Source organism: Sapajus apella, unplaced genomic scaffold (genome assembly GCF_009761245.1).
Source record: "Sapajus apella isolate SASKATOON/1434 unplaced genomic scaffold, GSC_monkey_1.0 scaffold12, whole genome shotgun sequence".
NCBI lineage: Eukaryota > Metazoa > Chordata > Mammalia > Primates > Cebidae > Sapajus > Sapajus apella.
In genome coordinates this window covers 14751489-14773084 of record NW_022436952.1, presented here as the reverse complement: position 1 = coordinate 14773084, position 21596 = coordinate 14751489, and the positions used below count along the sequence as shown (strand labels likewise).

General features: G+C 42.9%; 1 long non-coding RNA gene across 2 annotated transcripts in view; it reads right to left on the bottom strand.

Annotated features, from left to right (window-relative positions):
- Positions 1-6419: 6419 nt before the first annotated feature.
- The window catches only part of LOC116553035, a 42197-nt gene continuing 27020 nt past the window's right edge, over positions 6420-21596 (bottom strand). Inside the window, exon 4 of one of the 2 annotated variants that reach the window (XR_004269605.1) lies at positions 6420-7135. This is a non-coding gene — a long non-coding RNA (uncharacterized LOC116553035). Of the gene's footprint in view, positions 7136-21001; positions 21098-21596 lie in introns of those variants that run through there. The other variant, XR_004269607.1, reaches the window with a different exon arrangement.

Sequence of the window (21596 nt, the reverse complement as noted above, 5' to 3'; positions counted from 1 at the left end):
AAGGGAATGTGATGTCTTTCAAAATGTGATAAAAGAGGACGGTCCCTGCCTCCCCTCTGAACCTCAGGTGCCCTGGCTTCCCAGGGCAGGAGCCCCATCCAAGGGGCTGTGGTAAAGGAGCCTGCCACCCAGGCACCATCACCCCCACACACTACTTGGGAATTTTTTAGCTAGTATATTAAGATCCTGATTCTGTCCTGTTTAATGGGTGGCTGTCAGGAATATGATTGGCCATTTTTCCCCGCTTCCGGGAGCCGCCTCCTCTCTTCCCAGCTTCTTCCAATTGCAGTTTAATTTAGAAATGGAGCCTAAGAAACCCTGCAGACTCCTTCAGGTAGGGTGAAGTTCTACCCACAGCCAATTTAGGTCCTTTAATTACAGCAAGGTTCATGCATGTAGAGAAGCAATTAAATCACCAAAAACTATTACTTACCTCATTTGATTCCATGAGAGAGATCTTCTGGTCCAACTATTGAGATTCGCCAGGAGGCCACCCTACCATGCTGGATGCCTGTGTATGGGCGTTTGAATTGCTTGAATCTGTAGGGAAACTGCAGTGAACGCTCTCTGGGTGAGGTTTGCAATCTCATGTGCCATGTTTATTGTGTTAGTTTTCATACCCTTAGGCACACAATTAAAGCTGAGATGGTCTGAAACAGCAAGACCCAGAAGTCTGACAGAACTGCAGGGAGACAGTTGCCTGGGATGAGACATTTCACCAAGGTGACCCACTCCCAGGAGTGATGGGGCAAAGTACATAGCAATATGGGAGTTTGGACACCACCCAAATTTTCCATTGCCGCTAACCTGCACACACCCCCTGCTATTTATCTGGGACCATTTTCTGGCTCTGCGTATTCTAAAACCTAGTAAATTTCTTAGTAACGTCTGTCTCCCATTTGATCAGGCACACTAGTTTGCCAAAGATGAATGCATTCTACCCAGGACTGCCACGAGCCTATTTAGTGGCATTATGCAAATTAGGTAACAGGTGTTCCATTCTCTAGACAGGCACAACCCTGTGCCAGTCTCCATGGCGAGTAAAGCACAGAGGCCCAGCCTAGATTTCAGCCCCTACTTGCCCTTGGGTTGGATGCCCATATGCAGGGTTTGACCTGCATGATTCTGAGACATTTTTGTAGTTGGGGCAAGTCCTAACAGAGCTAGTGCTATCTACCATGACACATCCAGCCAACCAGACCTCTTAGAGTTTTGTGCACACACTGCAATGGCTTCATGCATTTAATTGCTGCAAAAGCCTAAAGTATTGCCTTGCCCAGCACAGACACTAAAAACACTTGTTTGGCGATAACCCTAGAACTAATATCAAGATTATTGCCTATGGTTGGGTGCAGTGTCTCGTGCCTATATTCTTGGCACTTTGGGAGGCTGAGGTGGGCAGATTACTTGAACTCAGGAGTTTGAGACCAGCCTGGGCAACATAGCAAAACCTCATCTCTAATAAAAATAAAAATAAAACAAATTAGTCGGAAATGATGGCATGAGCCTGTAGTCCCAGCTACTTGGGAGGCTGAAGTGAGAGGATCGCTTCAGGCTGGGAGAACAAAGCTGCGGTGAGCTATGACTGCACTGCCGCACTCCAGCCAGGACAACAGAGTGAGACCCTGTCTCAAAGAGAAAAAAAGCATAATGTTTAAGAGACTGGGCTCTGGGAATATTAGTACAACCACTTCGCACAACAATTTGGAAAAAATCTAGTAGAGCTAAAGATGTATGTAAATTGTAATCCAGCAACAACACTCCTAGGTGGAAACTGTTACTGATCTGTTTAGGGAGATGTGTATACAAATGTCCATTGAAACATTGTAACAGCAACAAAAACATTCTTTTTGGAAACAATGTCCATCAACAGGTGAATGACTAATAAATTATGGTGTAGTTCTACAGTGAAATATATAGTATCAAAAGGCTACATATATATATTAACATGGATGAATATAAAAAATGTATTTATTGACTAAGAAAAGGCCATTTCTGGCACAGAGGGGTGAAACAGTATGATTCCATTTTTTTTTTTGAGACTGAGTTTTGCTCTTGTTGCCCAGGCTGGAGTGCAATGGTGCAATCTCGGCTCACTGCAACCTCTGCCTCCTGGGCTCAAGCCATTCTCCTGCCTCAGCCTCCCGAGTAGCTGGGATTATAGGCATGTGCCACTATGCCCAGCTAATTTTGTATTTTTAGTAGAGATGGGGGTTTTTCATGTTGGTCAGGCTGGTCTCAAACTCCCAACCTCAGGTGATCTGCCCACCTTGGCCTCCCAAAGTGTTGGGATTACAGGTATAAGCCACCGTGCCCAGCCTACAATATGATTCCTTTTATGTAGTTTTTTAAAAACCCACAAAACATTGCCTATGACTCCGTGCATATGTTGAAAAAACAAAAACAGGCATGAGTTAAAAACACCAGATTCATGTTGGTGGTTATCTTGGGATCAAGGATGAAGGAGGAGGAGAAGGATACAGATCAGTTGAAGTTCACTGTATACCCTCCCAATGACAAGTACACAAGGAACTTAAGCTGAATCTGCAGCATTTTATCGTTAAAAGCAGTGACTGGGGAAGCAGAAGTAAAATGGTGTGTGTTGTATTCATCTCTATAGTTATTTGTGTGATTGAAATGTTTCATAATAAAACTTTTCCTTTTTGCAAAGTGGGGTTTGAATCTGTGCAGGCTCCAGCAGCGTGACTTCAAGCAAGTTACCTAGCTGCTCACTTTCCTCATCTATAAAATGAAGATAATCATCGGGCCTATTTCATGGGATCATTGTGAAGATTAAATGAAATAATCTATGTAAAATACTTTACACAATGCCGAGCACAATAAATAAAAGCTGTTATTCCATTTCAAGTGCTTTCATCAATCAACCAAGAGCAAGTCAAAATTCATTCAACAAATATGTATGTATTCAGCTACTCTTTTGTGCCAGGCCTTGCATAAAAGGCTATGGTTACGAAGGTAATTTATACCTAATCTGGTAGGGAAGGCAGCCATGTACATAAGTTAAGGCTGTGCAGCAGACTCAGTGTCATGAGAGAGGTTAAGTGCTAGGTGGCATGAGAGGTCGTAAATGTCAGTGAGTTTTATTCTGCTTGTGTGCAGGTTAGGGAAGACTGAACTTACTGCTGGTACTCTTTCTGCACTTGGTTTTCACCAAAGTAAACCCTATTGCTTCAGTTATTTTTGTTGCATTAACAGAGCACCTCAATATTTAACAGCATCTAAAGCAACAGCTGATTCTTAGCTCATCAGGGATGGTTTGTTTCTGTTCCACATGTTGTCAGCTTAAGTGAGGATAGAGGATCCAAGATGGTGACAATGATATCTAGAGCCTCAGCTGTGATGGCTGAAAAAGCTGGGCTGGCCACGCATTTATTTCTTCTGCGGTCGCTCTAGAAAGATTGGTCCTGTTTACATAGTGGCTTGGGGCTCCAAGAGAGGGTGAGCACTGAAGCTGTCAGATCTAAGTCTGGTGTGATGTGGTGATGCTGCATTCTATTGGTCAAAAAAAAGTCACAGGCCAGCCTGACTTGAGGGGGAGGGTCAATAGACCACCTCTTGATGGGAGCAGCAGCGGGATATTGTGGACATCTTGAGCCTACTGCATCTATAGTATCATACTCCATTTTACAGCCAATTTAGGAATTAAGAGGCACCTAGTTGGTGAGATTCTGGGACTGCTTTAGGAATCAATGGTGTGAAAGTTATTAGGTTGGTGCAAAAGTAATTGCAGGTTTTGCCATTAAAAGTAAACTGTAAGGCTTGAGCACGGTGGCTCATGCCTATAATCCCAGCACTCTGGGAGGCCAAGGTGGGCAGATCACTTGAGGTCAGTTCATACCAGCCTGGCCAACATGGTCTCTTTAGAAACCCCATCTCTACTAAATATACAAAAATTAGCCAGGCATGGTGGCGTACACCTATAATCCCAGCTACTAGGGATGCTGACGCAGGAGAATCGCTTAAGCCTGGGAGGCGGAGGTTGAAGTGAGCCGAGATTGCGTCACCAAGCTCCAGCCAGGGTGACAGAGCAAGACTCCATCTCACACACAAAAAAAGTAAACTGTAATGGCAAAACCCACAATTACTTTTGCACCAACCTAATAGCATAGCAGCATTTGTAAAACACAGGATTCATTCTGATTCAAGCAGGAAGGAAAGAAGAAAGAAAACATTTTTTTAAAGTTTTTTAAAAAGATGAAATAGGCTGGGTGTGGTGGCTCACACCTGTAATCCCAGCACTATGGGAGGCCAAGATGGGAGGATCATGAGGTCAGGAGTTTGAGACCAGCCTGGCCAGCATGGTGAAACCCCATCTCTACTAAAGAAACAAAAAATTAGGTGGATGTGGTGTCACATGCCTGTAATCCCAGCTACTCGGGAGGCAGAGGCAGGAGAACTGCTTGAGCCCAGGAGGTGGAGGTTGCAGTGAGCCAAGATCATGCCATTACACTACAGCCTGGGTAACAGGGCAAGACTCCATCTTAAAAAAAAAAAGAAAAAGAAAAAAAGATGAAATAATAAAATTTTAAAACCCAACAATAGAGGGTTCAAATCCACATTACAATACCACCTCACTGTATAACCCTGGGGCAAGGCTTTAACCTCTCTTCCCAACCTTGCCTCATCTGTGAACTGAGATGCAGTAAGATCTAACTTCCTAGGGTTGAGAATTGTAGAATATATATTAGAATTATATAATAGAAAGAATGCAAGGAAAGTGCTGGCCCATAGTGGGTGAGATGGTTGGGCAGTGCCATAATACTGTTGTTATCATTAGGCTCCTTGTGTTTCTTCTTAGATAAGGTAATATGACTTGTATATTTGTAGTCTTTCTTTCTTTGTCATGGGAAAACCCAACAGACCTCTAGAATTGCCTGTCCTTCCCTGAAAACCTCAGCAATTGTGCCATGGGGTTGGGATATGCCTTTGTGAATTTGTTCAACCTTTTGGAAAGCAATTTAGTAATTATTAACAAAAGTCATAAAAAAAAAAGTTCATATCCTTTGACCCAATAACCAGACTTCCAGAAAATTATCCCAAGATAATTGGTTCAAAACAAAAGCAAAATCCATACACATCAAGCTCCTTAGGGCAACTAAAAATAGAGAAATAGCTTAAATGTCTGATAATAAAGAAACGGTTAGCTAAGTTATGATACAAATAAAAACACGTTGGAACATCATGCAATTGCTAAAAATGACAATCACTGTATGGTAGCATGGAAATTTTTTTTTTTTTTTTTTTTTTTTTCTGAGACGGAGTTTCGCTCTTGTTACCCAGGCTGGAGTGCAATGGCGCGATCTCGGCTCACCGCAACCTCCGCCTCCCGGGTTCAGGCAATTCTCCTGCCTCAGCCTCCTGAGAGGCTGGGATTACAGGCACGCGCCACCATGCCCAGCTAATTTTTTGTATTTTCAGTAGAGACGGGGTTTCACCATGTTGACCAGGATGGTCTCGATCTCTTGACCTCGTGATCCACCCGCCTCGGCCTCCCAAAGTGCTGGGATTACAGGCTTGAGCCACCGCGCCCGGCCGGAAATTTTTAAAAATAAAATGCTAAGTGACAAATTCAGAATTCCAAAATTTCTCTATATGAACACGGATCAGAGCCAGATGTGGAAAAAACATTTGTTTGTGTTTGGAAGGTTGTTCTGTTCTGTTTTGTTCTGTTTTGTTTTGGGACAGGGTCTCACTCTGTTACCCAGGCTGAAGTGCAGTAGTGCATTCATGGCTCACTGTAGCCTCAACCTCCTGGGCTCAAGTGATTCTTCAACCTCAGCCTCCTCAGTAGCTGTACAGGCATGAACTATCACAGCAGGCATTTTTTTTTTTTTTTTTTTTTTTTTTTTTTTTTTGGTCAAGACATAGTCTCCCTATGTTGCCCAGGCAAGTCTTGAACTCCTGGGCTCAAGTTATCCTCATGCCTTGGCCTCCCAAAGTGTTGGGATTACAGGCATGAGCTGTCTGTCGCTTCTGGCCAGAATTGATTTTTTTATGCTTTATTGTGCTTTATTAGGCAAAACAAAAGTAAAAATTAAAAATATTCTTTATTGTAATTTTAAATCGAGGTCAGGAAAAAAAATGTAGGCAAGACCATATTGAAAAATGATTTACTTAAAAAGAAAGGCTACCTAATAAATGCCAAAGAATGAACTCCAGAGCATTTAAAAATACAAGTGCTTAATCACTGGAGATTCTAAAGCAGGGGGTCCCAGGTGGGGAAAACCCTGTGTTTTTTCTGAACTCCTCAAGTAAGTTTGATGTGAGACCCATTAAGGTAGACACTCATCATTATTCTTTCAGATAATGTAATAAGCATCCTGATCAGAAATAGCAATCCAAGGAAAACTTACATAACCACAGCTTTCCCCCCGCCCAATAAAGTATGTTCCTACTTGTGAGGCTTTTACATTTCCATTTATTTAGTTATACTCTGTCAAATTTTTAGCCTTTGTACATAATACAGAACACGGAAAGAACAGCTTTTGATAAACACTTGTGGTTCTGTATAATGTGGGGAAAAACACAGGGCATGAGAGCTGATGGCCTGGGGTGTAGCAGGAAGGGAAACAGAAAGAGAAGAAATGTGATCTCAACATTGGTTAAAAGATACTGATGGAACTGCAAGGACGATCTCCCACTGCGACCAGCTGTGACCCTTTCCTGAGGAACAGACATACTGGGTAGCCTCATGAGACTTAATGTGCATATTTTTCTTTTCTTTTAGATGCCAACATTAACCCACGGGGAGTTATTGTTACAGACTGAAGAACAGAAAAAGAAAAAGCCAGATAGAGCCTTATACCACCCAGTTTAGCTTCCACAGAACATCGTGAATGAGAGAGTAGATTCTTGAGAAAATCCTGGGGTTATCCAGTTTTCATGACCTATTTCATTAGACCACCATTTCCCAAAGTGTGTTCTTTATAAAAAGTAGTTCTTCAGGGAAGGGGAGGAGAGAAAAAATAATAATAGTAATTTTTTTAAAAGTAGTTCTTCAAAAGGCTTGAAAGTATTATTTGGAAGGGGGTTCCATGATGAAGTCAGTTTGGAATGCAGGGTTTACCCAATTTTGAGACATTTCTTTGCAGGACTTCTCAGGACCTTTTTGAACCTTCAAGAAAAGAATATAGTATGAAATATGAAAACTTTCTCCTGGCTGATGAAACACACTTTGCAAAGCACTCGCGTAGACCAGTATGATTTTCAGTAAGAGCTAAATCAATTTTGTTAGTTGTTAAGGCATAAAACAATAATACGGGATATTATAATCCTAGACCTACATTATTTAATTTAGACTTTTCACCTAAGAAAAATTAACTTTAATGTGAAAAATTAGGAGACAATATAGAGAAAATTCAAGAGCCTCTTCAGATAAATTCTTAGAACTAATGATAAAGTTCACTAAAGTTTCCGGATATAAGATGTCTGGGAGGTGGGGGAGGATACTTCCTTATATATTAATAGCAAACAATTAGAATATTTAATTTTTAAAATACCATTTGTAATAGTACCAAAATCTATAAAGTATCTAGGAATAAGTCTAATAAAATATGGCCAAAACATTCATGGAGAAAACTTACAACCTTTATTTAAAGACATAAAATAATTCTTTTTTTTTTTTTTTTTTTTTTTGAGATGGAGTTTCGCTCTTGTTACCCAGGCTGGAGTGCAATGGTGCGATCTCAGCTCACCACAACCTCTGCCTCCTGGGTTCAGATAATTCTCCTGCCTCAACCTCCTGAGTTGCTGGGATTACAGGCACGTGCCACCATGCCCAGCTAATTTTTAGTAGAGACGGGGTTTCACCATGTTGACCATGGATGGTCTCGATCTCTTGACCTCATGATCCACATGCCTCGGCCTCCCAAAGTGCTGGGATTACAGGTGTGAGCCACCGCATCCGGCCTAAAATAATTCTTAAATAAATGGAGACATTATTATATATCATGTTAATGAATGGAGAGACTCAATGTAGTAAAGATGTAGTCTTCTCCATCTTTCACTTTTTTGCTTCCTAATTAAGACTTACATTGATCTTGGCTGGGCACAGTGGCTCACACCTGTAATCCCAGCACTTTGGGAGGCCAAGACTAGCAGATCACATCAGGCCAGGAGTTCAAGACCAGCCTGGCCAATAAGGTGAAACCTCATCTCTACTAAAAAAAAAAAAAAAAAAAAAAGACTTTATGTTGCTCTTCTCTTCTTTCACTGTCAAAGTGTCTTTTGCCCATCTTAGCAAGCCTCTAGTGAGACACATTTTGGAGCTCCATCTAAAGATCCTCAATAATAAACTGATGTTTTTAAGGTTTCCCGTAAAGTACAAAAAGGTCTCAAAGCCTTTAGTGTAATATCAGATTTTTTTTTTTAAACACAGTTTTGCCCTTGTCAGCCAGATGAGTGCAATGGTGTGATCTCAGCTCATTGCGACCTCTGCCTCCCGGTTCAAGCAATGCTCCTGCCTCAGCCTCCCGAGTAGCTGCGATTACAGGCATGCATCACCCCACCCGGCTAATTTTTGTGTTATTAGTAAAGACAGGGCTTCACCATGTTGGACAGGATGGTCTCGAACTCCTGATGTCAGATGATCCACCCACCTTGGCCTCTCAAAATGCCAGGACTACAGGTGTGAACCACTGCGCCTGGTCTGTAACATCAGATTCTATGAAGAGCGTATGCAACTTATTTGTGTCCTCCAACTACTAGACATGTCTTTAAATGCCTTAGCTAGAAATGGCTTTCGTTACGCTCAAAATTGCCCAGTTGAATTTTACTAAAAGTAGTGTAGTAGACGTAACTGGAGGTAGTTTCCTGGCTTACAATTCTCTGAGCAGCCACATTTATGCTACCCTTTTTTCTAATAATAGGCTCAATCCCATATCATGGAGGTGGGCAAGTGAGCCAGGTGGATCAATTGTAATGCCTCATTCCTCTAGCCTGTGATTAGTCCTCGTGGTAGACGCATGACCCAAGCTGGGCTGATTGGCCTTTCCCCATGTAGGGAAGAATAAAGCTAACAGGAAAAGAGTGGCAGAGATAAGAGACTGACCGTTTTTAAATTCCTGGCTCCAGTCACCCCAGCACTTCCATGGTTGGAGAACATCAGCCAATAAAGAGCCCCTTTTTTGCTTAAATTGGTTCAGCATGGCTTTCTGTTTCTTGGAACCAAATAATCCGTACAGTAAGTAAGCAGCCGCCTGGATTTTTCACAGCCTGCCTAGTATATAGTCAGAGGTTATTCAGGGAAGCAGAACTACTACTTATGGGATAGGAAATGTATTCTAGGACAAGATCTTATACATTTTAACTGGGAGGGCGCAAGAAAGTGAAGGTCCAGGAGAAAAGTTGGGGATCAGAGAAGAGATTACTATTTGGTCAATCTGAGAAGCTAAGCACATCCAGCCCCAAAATAGAATGGCAAAACAAGCTCATGGGAGGTCAGTGGAAAGCCGTCGCTCTGCGTAGCTACTTTTTTTGTGCCTCACTGTCAAGTATCTGGCAGTGAGTCAAGGGTTCACCATTGGTCTGGGTGCAATGGCTCACACCTGTAATCCCAGCACTTTGGGAGGCCAAGGCAGTTGGATCACTTGAGGCCAGGAGCTTGAGAGCAGCCTGGCCAATATGGCTAAACCAAGTCTCCACTAAAAATTGAAAAATTAGCTAGACATGGTGGCCCACGCCTGTAGTCCCAGCTACTTGGGAGGCTGAGGTACAAGAATTGCTTGAACCTGGACGGCGGGGAGGGGGTGTCAGAGATTGCAGTGAGCCAAGATTACACCATTGCACTCCAATCTGGGCAACAGAACCAGACTGTGTCTAAAAAAAAAAAAGCCACTGTTGTTCTATAGATCAGCAGTTGATAAGAAGCGGTAGATTGGGAGCAGAAGACAGCAAGAAAACAACGAGCCCACACCTGAAACCAGTGGTTTATAGGCACCTCTGCATCTGTCTGTAATCACTTCTAATCACGACAGCCTACAAAGGGTCAGGACTGCTACTTCACCTCTGCCTGCCTAATATCCTGCAAATTCCAATTTTGGCCAACTCACTCTTGAAACCGTATGGGGAATGGTATTCTGGGAAATGTAGATCTCAACTTACTCAAGTCGACACAGTACAAATTGCCCTAGCCTTAAGCCAGGCAGCCACAAATTGAGGACTTTTTTAATATAAAGGTTCCCCAGCAAAGAGGGAGAACCAGATGTTACATCATTTGACCTATCCAGGAGCTCTGCATGCTCTTCTCATTCAGAAAATGTCCTCACACCCTTCCTAGTTCCTAGCATTTTTGGCCCTCTTCTCCGTATCTCAGATCTCCTGAACCCCTTCAAACCTGTAGGCTCAGCGCTGCCACAATTTTTAGGACTAATCCTGATCATAGAAAGGAAGAGTAGGGGCCGGGCATGGTGGCTTACGCCTGTAATCCCAGCACATTGGGAGGCAGAGGCGGGTGGATCACAAGGTCAAGAGATCAAGACCATGGTGAAAACCCGTCTCTACTAAAAAATGTAAAAATTAGCTGGGCGTGGTGGCGCATGCCTGTGGTCCCAGCTACTCAGGAGGCTGAGGCAGGAGAATTGCTTGAACCCGGGAGGTGGAGGTTGCAGTGAGCCAAGATCGCGCCACTGCACTCCAGCCTGGCGCCTGGCAACAGAGCAAGACTCTGTCTCAAAAAAAAAATAAAAATAAAAATAAAAGAAAGGAAAGGAAGAGTAGGATGTTTGGCTTGGTACTGGGGAACACAACACAAAGTAAGTTTGCTGTGGGGTCAGCTTGGACTTCCAGCCTGTCCTGGGTTCTGTTGGCTAGCTTCTGTCTCATTCCTGGGGCCAAAAGTCCTCCTCCAACCCCAACTTTTTTTTTAAGATCCGGGGTCTCACCGTGCCACCCAGGCTGCAGTGCAGAGTGTAGTGGTGTGATCATGATGATTTGCTGAGCTCTTCCTCCAGGCCTTCCAGGTCTAAGTCCCTCCCCATGCTCCACCCAAGTCCCTCCTCACAACTCTAGCCAGGGGCAATGTTGCTGCTTACCTGCTGACGGGCTTTCCCAACAACAGCTCCCACAAGCTTGATTTCTGATTACAGCCAACCCATGACATGCTTGAGCAACACTTTCCCAAGCCTTTTTGAATCTCTATGTTGTTTATGCAGATGCCTCTTGTTCTCCAGAATCAAAGGCTCACTGTTTCATGTGCATAACCTCATGTAGCATATTAAACTCCTTTTCAAGTTTCACTAAAGTGTAAGTTACTCCTTTGATGACCATTTTTTTGGGTCATATTCAAACAGCTTCTTCAATGTCTTTCTTTTGTATAGAGTGTAAGTGGGGGCCAGGGGCAGTGGCTCACTCCAGTAATCCAGCACCCTGGGAGGCAGGAGTTAGAGGCTGCAGTGTTCACACCATTGCGTTCCAGCTTGGGTGACAGAGGGAGACTCTGGGAAAGAAAGAAAGAGCAAGAGAGAGAGAGAGAGAAAAGAGAAAGAGAGGAAGGAGGGAAGGAAGGAAGAAAGGAAGGAAAGAAGGGAGGGAGGAAGGGATTGAGGGAAGAAGGAAAAGAGAAAGACAGAAGAATAAAAGAGAAAGGAAGAAAGAAACAGAGAAAGAGAGGGGAAAAGAGAGAGAAAGAGCAGGCAGGGAGGGAGGGAGGGAAACACAAGTGTTAACCCTGTCTAGTCCAGCACAGCTGCATTTCACACTCAGTTATATTTCATTTTCTGGCTGAATTTCTCTTCAGTTTAATACCAGTAAGAAGCAGCTGACTTTTTTCCAAAGAAAAAACCATCGTGGTTGTTTTTATTTTTTTAATTACCAAAGGAAAACTTCTGCATCCCCAACCATGAACAAAGAACTGCAAAATCAGGAGCCACGGTGGCTCAGGCCAATTGTCCTGGTGATTGAGAGGCGAGGCTATGAGTTCATAGGCCAACCTGGGCAACGTAAGAACCTCTCATTCATTAAAAAAAAAGAACCACAAAGTTATGGTGAGATAGAATGCTAGCCATCCACTCAAGTGGCTCTTAGGTCCTCAGATGTTTAAAATCCTTGTTCTGGCAAAATGACAAATGACTACAGGTCATGGATCTCTGGGGTCACTCCAAAATATTTTAAATGGTGACTTGTATCCCAGAATGCCAAGGGTGTTCATTAAAAACCTGATCTGTCGCTACCCTCTGTCCACCTTTTGTTATACCAGATGACTCTGAGGCCTCCTATTTTACTATAAAATGGTTAATTATCACGCCTGTAATCCCAGTGCTTTGGGAAGCTGAGGCGGGCGGATCACGAGGTCAGGAGATCGAGACCATCCTGGCTAACATGGTGAAACCCCATCTCCACTAAAAATACAAAAAATGAGCCAGGTGTGGTGGCACGCGCCCATAGTCCCAGCTACTTGGGAGGGTGAGGCAGGAGAATCACTTGAACCCTGGGAAGCAGAGGTTGCAGTGAGCCAAGATTAAACCACTGCACTCCAGCCTGGGCAACAGAACAAGACTCCATCTCAAAAAAAAAAAAATTAATTATCAGCTTCCTTGCACCCCAAGTTCTGAGTTCTGCCTGCCATACCCAGCACCCACACTCGTGGGCTTCCCTCCCAGAGCATGTCCCATCCAGTGGGTGGGTGTGTCACATGCCAGGCATCCACCCCTCCTGCCTTGTCTCCTCAGTACTCTGGACCCAGTTGGCTAGAAGGACTGTCATTACCAATAGCACATTAAGCACCGAATGTACTGTCTAATTTTTGGAAATTGTTTTAAATACCTCTGCTTGCTCTCCAGGGAAACAGATCAAGAGAAAATAAAGGCATCTGTGAGATGTGTTGGATCATTAAATCATCTCCTATGAGCCATGCTAAGGTCTAACAAGTTCAGCAAGATTAAAATTGACCACATGATAGCCATCAAACTAGGCTTGTGTTCAAGTGTATGATCCAATGGTACTTTTATGTGCTCTACAGTTCACTGGCCTCCCTGTGTAATCATTGTATAGAGTATGTCAAAGCCCATTTTATAGAAGTTGGAGTGGCACACATTTATTGAGTTAGGTGATTACAGATTTTATAATCTTTTAAGATGTATTTTTGTCTTATTTAGTGCTGAGTCCTTGGTCAGGAGTATGTGGTCCCATGTTACTGATTTTCCTATGGTAAAATACAATATACCTATTTTTTTCATCCCATGAATATTTTAATGTTTAAACGATCATCTCTACACTAAACTCATCTTGAGAGTTCTGCCTCTGACTTGCACACTGAGGTTATGGGCATGTGTGGCACAGGATAGTATGGAGGGCATGGGCCTGAAGCTGTGTGAAATAAATATGACCTTTGGTCTGAACACAGTGGCTCACACCTGTAATCCCAGCCCTTTGAGAGGCCAAGGCGGGCAGACCACTTGAGACCAGGAATTTGAGACCAGCCTGGCCAACATGTTGAAACTCTGTCTCTACTAAAAATACCAAAATTAGCTGGGCGTGGTGGCACACACCTGTAATCCCAGCTACTCAAGAGGCTGAGGCAGGAGAATAGCTTGAACCTGGGAGGTGGAGGTTGCAGTGAGCCAAGATACTGCCATTGCACTCCAGCCTGGGTGAAAGAGCTAGACTCTTGTCTCAAAAAAAAAAAAAAAAGTATATATATATATATATACACACACATATATAGATGTGTGTATGTGTATATACTTTTAATATTTCCTAAATGGCAATAAATAAATAGAATAGGAACACTGCTGCTTGGTTGGGATGGGCCTTGGCCAGGTTTTCTCTTATCTTAGTTCATTTTCAGTTCTTTATGACAGAACACCTGAAACTGGGTAATTTATAAATGAAAGAAATGTATTTCTTATAATTATGGAAGCTGAGAAATCCTGCATTGAGGGTTTGCATCTGCAGAGGGTTTTCTTGCTGGTGGGGTCTCTCTGGAGCGTCCTGAGACAGCTCAGGGCATCACAGGGCAAGGTGCTGAGTGTGCTAGCAAAAGTCTCTCTTTTTCTTCTTGTAAAGCCATCAGTCTCGCTCCCGAGATGTCTCATTAATCCCTGAGTCCATTAACCCTTTAATCCATGAATGCGCTAATCCATTCATGAGGGTTCTGCCCTCGTGACCCAATCACCTCTCAAATGTGCTGCCTCTCAACACTGCCACATTAGGAATTAGATCTCAACACGAGTTTCAGGGGAGACAAATATTCAAACCATAGGTCCCCCTTAGACTCAACACCTTCAGCTTCCCCTAGTTTTCCTCCTATGGAATTTTAGCTCATTCAACTCTTACTCTGGATAAAATGTAGTAATTCCTTTTTCCCTAGCCCGATTTTGCCCACAAGCCTGAGCACTCTTCCTCTGTGACCATAGCCCCTTCTAAGCACCTATTGTAGGCCAAATCATGGTCCCCCAAAGATCTCAATTCCCGGAACCTGTGAGTGTGCTACCTTACACCATAAAGGTGTCATCAAGGTAAGGATCTTGAGATATGGGGCAATTATCCTGGATTATCTGTATGGGCTCACTATAAACACAGAGGTCCTCATAGGAGGGTCAGAGTCAGAGGAGATGTGACTATGGAAGCAGAAGTCAGAGCAGTGCAGAGCCATGAGCCAAGGAATGTTGGCAGCCTCTGGAAGCTGAAAAAGGCAAGGAACAGAGTCTCCAGGAGAAAGATAGCTTGATCATCATCTTGATGTTAGCCCCTGTGAGACCCATTTTGGATTTCTGATCTTCAAAGCTGTAAGAGAATAAATGTGTGCCATTTTATGCCACCAAGTTGAGGGTGATTCATTCTAGCAGCATCCCAGCTTGCACTGATGGGAAGGCAGAAGCAGACGCAGAGCCGTATTCACAGTATGGTAGCCACCTGCCACACATAGCAATTGAGTGGCTGAAATGGGGTTAATATGAATTGAGATGTGCTGTAAGTATAAAATATACATCAGGCCTGGTGTGGTGGCTCACGCCTGTAATCCCAGCACTTTGTGAGGCTGAAGCGGGTGGATCACTTGAGGTCAGGGTTTTAGACCAGCCTGGCCAACATGCAGAAACCCCATCTCTACTGAAATACAAAAATTAGCTGGACATGGTGGCGGGTGCCTGTAATCCCAGCTACTCGGGAGGTTGAGGCAGGAGAATTGCTTGCACCCAGGTGGCGGAGGTTGCAGTGAGCCAGGATCACGCCACTACACTCCAGCCTGGATGACAGAGCAAGACTCTGTCTCAAACAAAACAAACAGATTTTAAGGACGTAGTTAATATGTTAGATACAAGGAGTTTAATAAAATATTAAAATTACTTTCATCTGTTTGTTTTTACTTATTTAAACGTGCCCACTAGAAAATTCAGAATCATTCATGTAACTTGCATTATATTTCTGTTGATCAGGGCTGCTCTAGATGAATCTCACTACTGCAGTTTCTTATTTTGCATTTTGCTTTTTTGAGATAGTCTGACTCTGTTACCCAGTCTGGAGTGCATTCGTGTGATCCCAGCTCTACAACCTCTGCCTCCCGGGCTCAAGCAATCCTCCCACCTCAGCCTCCTGAGTAGTTGGGATTACAGATACATGGTACCACACCCGACTCATTTTTGTAGAAATAAGATTTTTCATGTTGCCCATGACAAAACTAGACTCAAGGCATCCACCCACCTCAGCCTCCCAGAGTGCTGGGACTACAGGTGTGAGCCACCACGCCCCGCCTCACCCTGCAGTTGCAGAAGTCACTCTAAAACCCTACTGGATTGGCCCAGACCTTCTGCTCCCAGCTCATATGCCTTTGGTTCCTGTTGAGTATTCCAGGACGCTGCTAGAAGAGGACCCTGCCCTGAGCTACCCTGAACCTGTCTGGTTTGGGCTCTGATATCCTGCCTTAAGTTTTTCAAACTTCACTTTTGTGAGTTGGGAACATCTTCAAGAAAAAGAACACAAAATCAGGAAGGAACCAGAACCTTGGAGCAATCTGTACAAATGAGGGAGCTTGAAACTTAAGCTTCATTCACCTCATGGTAAATCTGCTTCTGCTCTGTCTCCCGAATCTTACCTAGGTGGCTCCTTTCCCCATTCTGTTTTGCTGAAGATATCACTCTCCAGAGATCTTTCACTAGTTCCTAAGACAACATCCAAAGTGACTGCCGCCCTTAACCCAGGCAAGCAGGGAACTTGAGCTTTGGAGGACCTCACATAGAACAAACACAACACATTCGTATATTAAGGAATGTATGGATATCTGCAACTTGATATTTGCCCCTTAGTGCTGGCATGGCACAACCCGTATACTCCATCCATCTGTTCTCATGACTTACACTGTTTCAGGGCCCAAGAAATTCCTTCTTTACACTCCAGCCCTATATGTCCTTGAAACCAAAAAAAAAAAAGAGGAGGGGGAATGAATCGGAATGCCATGAAGATTTGTGAGTTGTACCGCTGCTAACATAGAGCTAGACACTGCATCAGAGCTCAGGGAGGAAAAGGCATTAATAAAAAAAGATAAATTAATGAACTTGTCAAATCTTCTCAGCACAAACGCAATAGATTCTTGTATAACAGGGTACCATTTGTCAGTGATGCATGCTTCTGGTATTCGCAACAGCTGCAAGTGACAGCTGAATATTTTGTAACATTAAATAATTCTTTTTTTTTTTTTTTGAGATGGAGTCTCGCTCTTGTTACCCAGGCTGGAGTGCAATGGCGCGATCTCGGCTCACCGCAACCTCCGTCTCCTGGGCTCAGGCAATTCTCCTGCCTCAGCCTCCTGAGTAGCTGGGATTACAGGCACGTGCCACCATGCCCAGCTAATTTTTTGTATTTTTAGTAGAGACGGGGTTTCACCATGTTGACCAGGATGGTCTCGATCTCTTGACCTCGTGATCCACCCGCCTCGGCCTCCCAAAGTGCTGGGATTACAGGCTTGAGCCACCGCGCCCGGCAACATTAAATAATTCTTATTATCCTTATATTTCTATATAATCAGGTATAGAGACAACATTCATGAAACAATATAAATTGGCAACTACATGGACAAATACAATGACAACCAAATTGACAAGGCTAGAATTATGAATTTTTATAAAAATTAATATTTCCATAGATTTAAATATGAATTCAGCTTTAATTTTAAATAATTTAAAAATAATTTAATATTTATTAAAAATATTTAATAATTATTTTTAAATTATTTAAAATATTTAATAATTAAAAATAAATAAGTATAATTTAATAAGTATAAATAAATAATTTATACTTAAGTATAAATCAAGATCAGAAGTGGACTGGGCACGGCGGCTCACACCTGTAATCCAAGCACTTTGGGAGGCTGAGGTGGGCAGATCACTCGAGGTCAGGAGTTTGAGACCAAACTGGACAACATGGTGAAACCCCATCTCTACTAATAATACAAAAACAATTAGCTGGGCATGGTGGCGCATGCCTATAGTCCCAGCTACTCGGGAGACCAAGGCAGGAAATTTGCTTGAACTCGGGTGGCAGAGGTTGGAGTGAGCCAAGACTGCACACTGCACTCCATCCTTGGCAACAGAGTGAAACTGTCTCAAAAAAAAAAAAAAAGAAAACAAAAAGAAAATACAGATGTGAAGCTCAGAGAACAAAAAGCCTGAAAGAAGAGAAAATAGAAGTCTGCCTAAATTTCTAAAAACTGGAAACAATGAAAGTGAACCGAAGTCTGCTGAGCATGACTCACATAAAATTTGCATACAGGACATTTACAAATTCCTTACCTAATAAGATTTAATTACTAATCATATGAAAATGAACAAAAAATATCTTCAAACCCATAATTTGAAAAGATCAGATGAAATCCCTACAACTTCATATTCGTCATTAAAAGAACACTGAATTATTGATCAAAGCAAGAACAAGAAAAGAATTATTTGTAACAAATGTATAACTCAAAAAGCCAAATGCAACTCCAGCATGTCCATTAGTATGAGAAGAAAATTGCATTTATAAAAGCTGCAATTCAATGTGAAAATCAAAAATCTTGGCCGGGCGCGGTGGCTCAAGCCTGTAATCCCAGCACTTTGGGAGGCCGAGATGGGTGGATCACGAGGTCAAGAGATCGAGACCATCCTGGTCAACATGGTGAAACCCCGTCTCTACTAAAAATACACAAAATTAGCTGGGCATGGTGGCGCATGCCTGTAATCCCAGCTACTCAGGAGGCTGAGGCAGGAGAATTGCCTGAACCCAGGAGGCAGAGGTTGCGGTGAGCCGAGATCGCGCCATTGCACTCCAGCCTGGGTAACAAGAGCAAAACTCCGTCTCAAAAAAAAAATAAATAAATAAAAAAATAAAAAAATAAAAATAAATAAAAAAAAAAAAGAAAATCAAAAATCTCTGGGGCTTTATTATGCTTTTGTTTTTTAGGATTATCATCCTAAAAAATGGCAATCACATCCTTCTAATAGCATAAAGATGTTTCTAGCAAAATGCAATTCAATTCAAATTAATGGACCAGGCATGGTGGCTCACACCTGTAATTTTAGTACTTTGGGAGGTGAAGGCAGGTGGATCACCTGAGGTCAGGAGTTTGAGACCAGCCTGGGCGTCTCTACTAAAAATACAAAAGTTAGCCAGGCGAGGTGGCACATACCTGTAATCCCAGCTACTTGGGAGGCTGAGGCAGGAGAATCACTTGAACCCGGGAGGCAGAGGTTGCAGTGAGCTGAGACCATGCCATTGCACTCCAGCCTAGGCAACAGAGTGAGACTCCATCTCAAAAACAAACAACAACAACAACAACAAAAAAAAAAAAACCCACAAATTAATGATTACAACTTTCCATTCCATGAACATGGCAGACAATTGATTATTTAATTTTATACCAAAACTATTTTAGCTGGAGAAAGGAATTGCAGAAATCGCTGTTACGTGTTTTTTATATATCCTAAGTACAAAGTATTTTGTTACTATTATGATAAGAGTTTTACAACCAATTCTGGGCTACAGCGAAATACCCTCTCTCAATAAACAAATAAAGGCAATTTTGCAAAAAAAAAAAAAAAAGCATTTAAAAAATCAAGCATAGGCCTGGCAGCACTTTTGGAGGCCGAGGCAGGCAGATCACTTGAGGTCAGGAGTTCAAGACCAACCTAGACAACATGGCAAGACCCCGTCTCTACTAAAAATACAAAAATTAGCCGGGTGTGGTGGTGCATGCCTGTAATTCCAGCAACTTGGGAGGCTGAGGCAGGAGAATTGCTTGAACTCAGGAGGCGGAGGTTGCAGTGAGCCAAGATCATGCCACTGCGTTCCAGCCTGGGCAACAGACTAAGACTCCATCTCAAAAAACAAAACAAAACAAGAAAATACTGATAGTTTAGATTACTTCATGTTTTAAACCACTGTTTATTTCATTATTACAGATTCTTAAAAGCAGCTGTAGGTCAGATGTGGTGGTTCATGCTTATAATCCCAGCACTTTGGGAGGTGGGAGAATTGCTTGGACCTAGGAGTTCAAGATTAGCCTGGGAAACATAGTGAGACTTCGTCTCTACCAAATAAATAAATTAAATGAAATGAAAATAAAAATTAGCTGGGCACGATGGCACATGCCCAGTCCCAGCTACTTGGCAGGCTGAGGTGGGAGGATCATTTGAGCCCACAAAGTCAAGGTTACAGTATGCTGTAATCATGCCACTGCACTCTAGCCTGGGTGACCAAGTGAGACCTGTCAAGAAAGAAAGAAGAGAGGAAAGGAAAGGAGAGGAAAGGAAGGAAGGGAGGTGGCAAGTTGTGTCCACATCTAGGGATAGATCCAACGAAGCTTAGAGTCTGTGTCAGGATTTTCCTGAGAGCAGCACTTTTCATCCAAGACAGATCAGGAAAGTGAAAAACCGAAAACCAGACAAAAAGCAAAAACCAGTCAAACAAAAAACATAATAGAATGACTGAACACTTCCAAGAGAGGCTGGTACTTTTTCCACCTCAGGGCATCTGGTCAGTGCAGTTTGCTAAGTCTTCTGTTTCCAGAAGTACTCGCTGTTACTCTTTCTTTTATAATGACATGTTCTCTTATTATTATATAAACAGTGGCTACCTACAAACTATAACTGCAGTGAATGAGCAAAGTAAAATATAGTAAGAAAAAAAATCACCTGTAATTCTACCCATACTCATGTTAAACTTTGGTGTATCCTTCCAGTCCTGTGTGTACGTGTTTTACTAAAAATGAGATCATACTGAAATGATTTTTTCAGAAAACAGTGAGAAGAGACTTCCCTTTCATAGTCGATGGGAAACAAGTGTGAAGCTGCCGAAGGCCATTTTTGTTATGACTTGGGGAGACATCCACTGAGAACAAAGGCCCAAACAAAGGACAGATGGATGATTGATGACGTATTTCAGTACCTGGATCCAACGGTGTCTGAAGCCAACAACCCCTAGACTTAGGTAAGGCAGTAAATAAATTCCCTTTTCTGCTTAGGCCGGTTTTAATTTAATTTTTGCCATCTGCAACTGAAAGAGACCTATAGCATTCACCAGGCTCATCACAGATATTCTCTTTCTTTTTCCGAACATGCAGTTGGCGTGTACTTCCGTGCTCTCTTTGAAGTGAGGTATGGCCATGAGACTTGCTTTGACCAATGACATGAGAGCTGATATGTGAGGAGTCAGCGCATCCATGACCAGCCACTTGCCTCTCTCCATCCGTTTTTAAATTCTTTTTCTTTCTTTCTTTTTTTTTTTTTAATTGAGATGGAGTTTCACTCTTGTTGCCCAGGTTGGAGTGCAATGGTGTGATCTCAGCTCACTGAGGTTCAAGTGATTCTCCTGCCTCAGCCTCCCGAGTAGCTGGGATTACAGGCGCTCACCAACACACCCGGCTAATTTTGTATTTTTTAGCAGAGATGGAGTTTCTCCATGTTGGTCAGGCTTGTTTCGAACTCCTGACCCCAGGTGATCCACCTGCGTCAACCTCCCAAAGAGCTGGGATTACAGGCATGAGGCACTGCACCCGGTCTCCAACCCTTTTTTCCTCTCTGTCATAGCAACCAGCAATATTCCAGATAGTATCTTTTCCATCGTCTGGGTCCCAGAGTGAGGATAAGGTGGAATAAAGCCTCCAGCTGACCTGCCATGGACATATATCATAAGCAGTAAATAAATGCACAAGTAAGAAACAAACTCCCATTTTTCAAGTTACTAAGGCTTCTTTGGACTTTTCTGTTAGTACAGCAAAACATAGCCCATCCTGATCAATAATGTTAATAATACTGATGAGTTTAGAGAGGAAAGGGATTCTTGCTTTCTTAATCTGTGTATCTTTTTTTTTTAAGGCAGGGTCTCATGTTGTTGCCCAGGGTGCAGTGCAGTGGCACGAACACAGCTCACTGCAGCCTCAACCTCTTAGGCTCAAGAGATCCTCTCACCTCAACTTCCTGAGTAGCGGGGACCACAAGCACACTCCACCATGCCTGTCTAATTTTTCATATATTTTGTAGAATGGGGTTTCACCATGTTGCCAGGCTGATCTCAGACTTCTGAACTCAAGCCATCCACCCGCCTCAGCCTCCCAAAGTCCTGGGATCACAGGCATGCACCACCATGCTTGTCCTCTGTGTATCATTTAA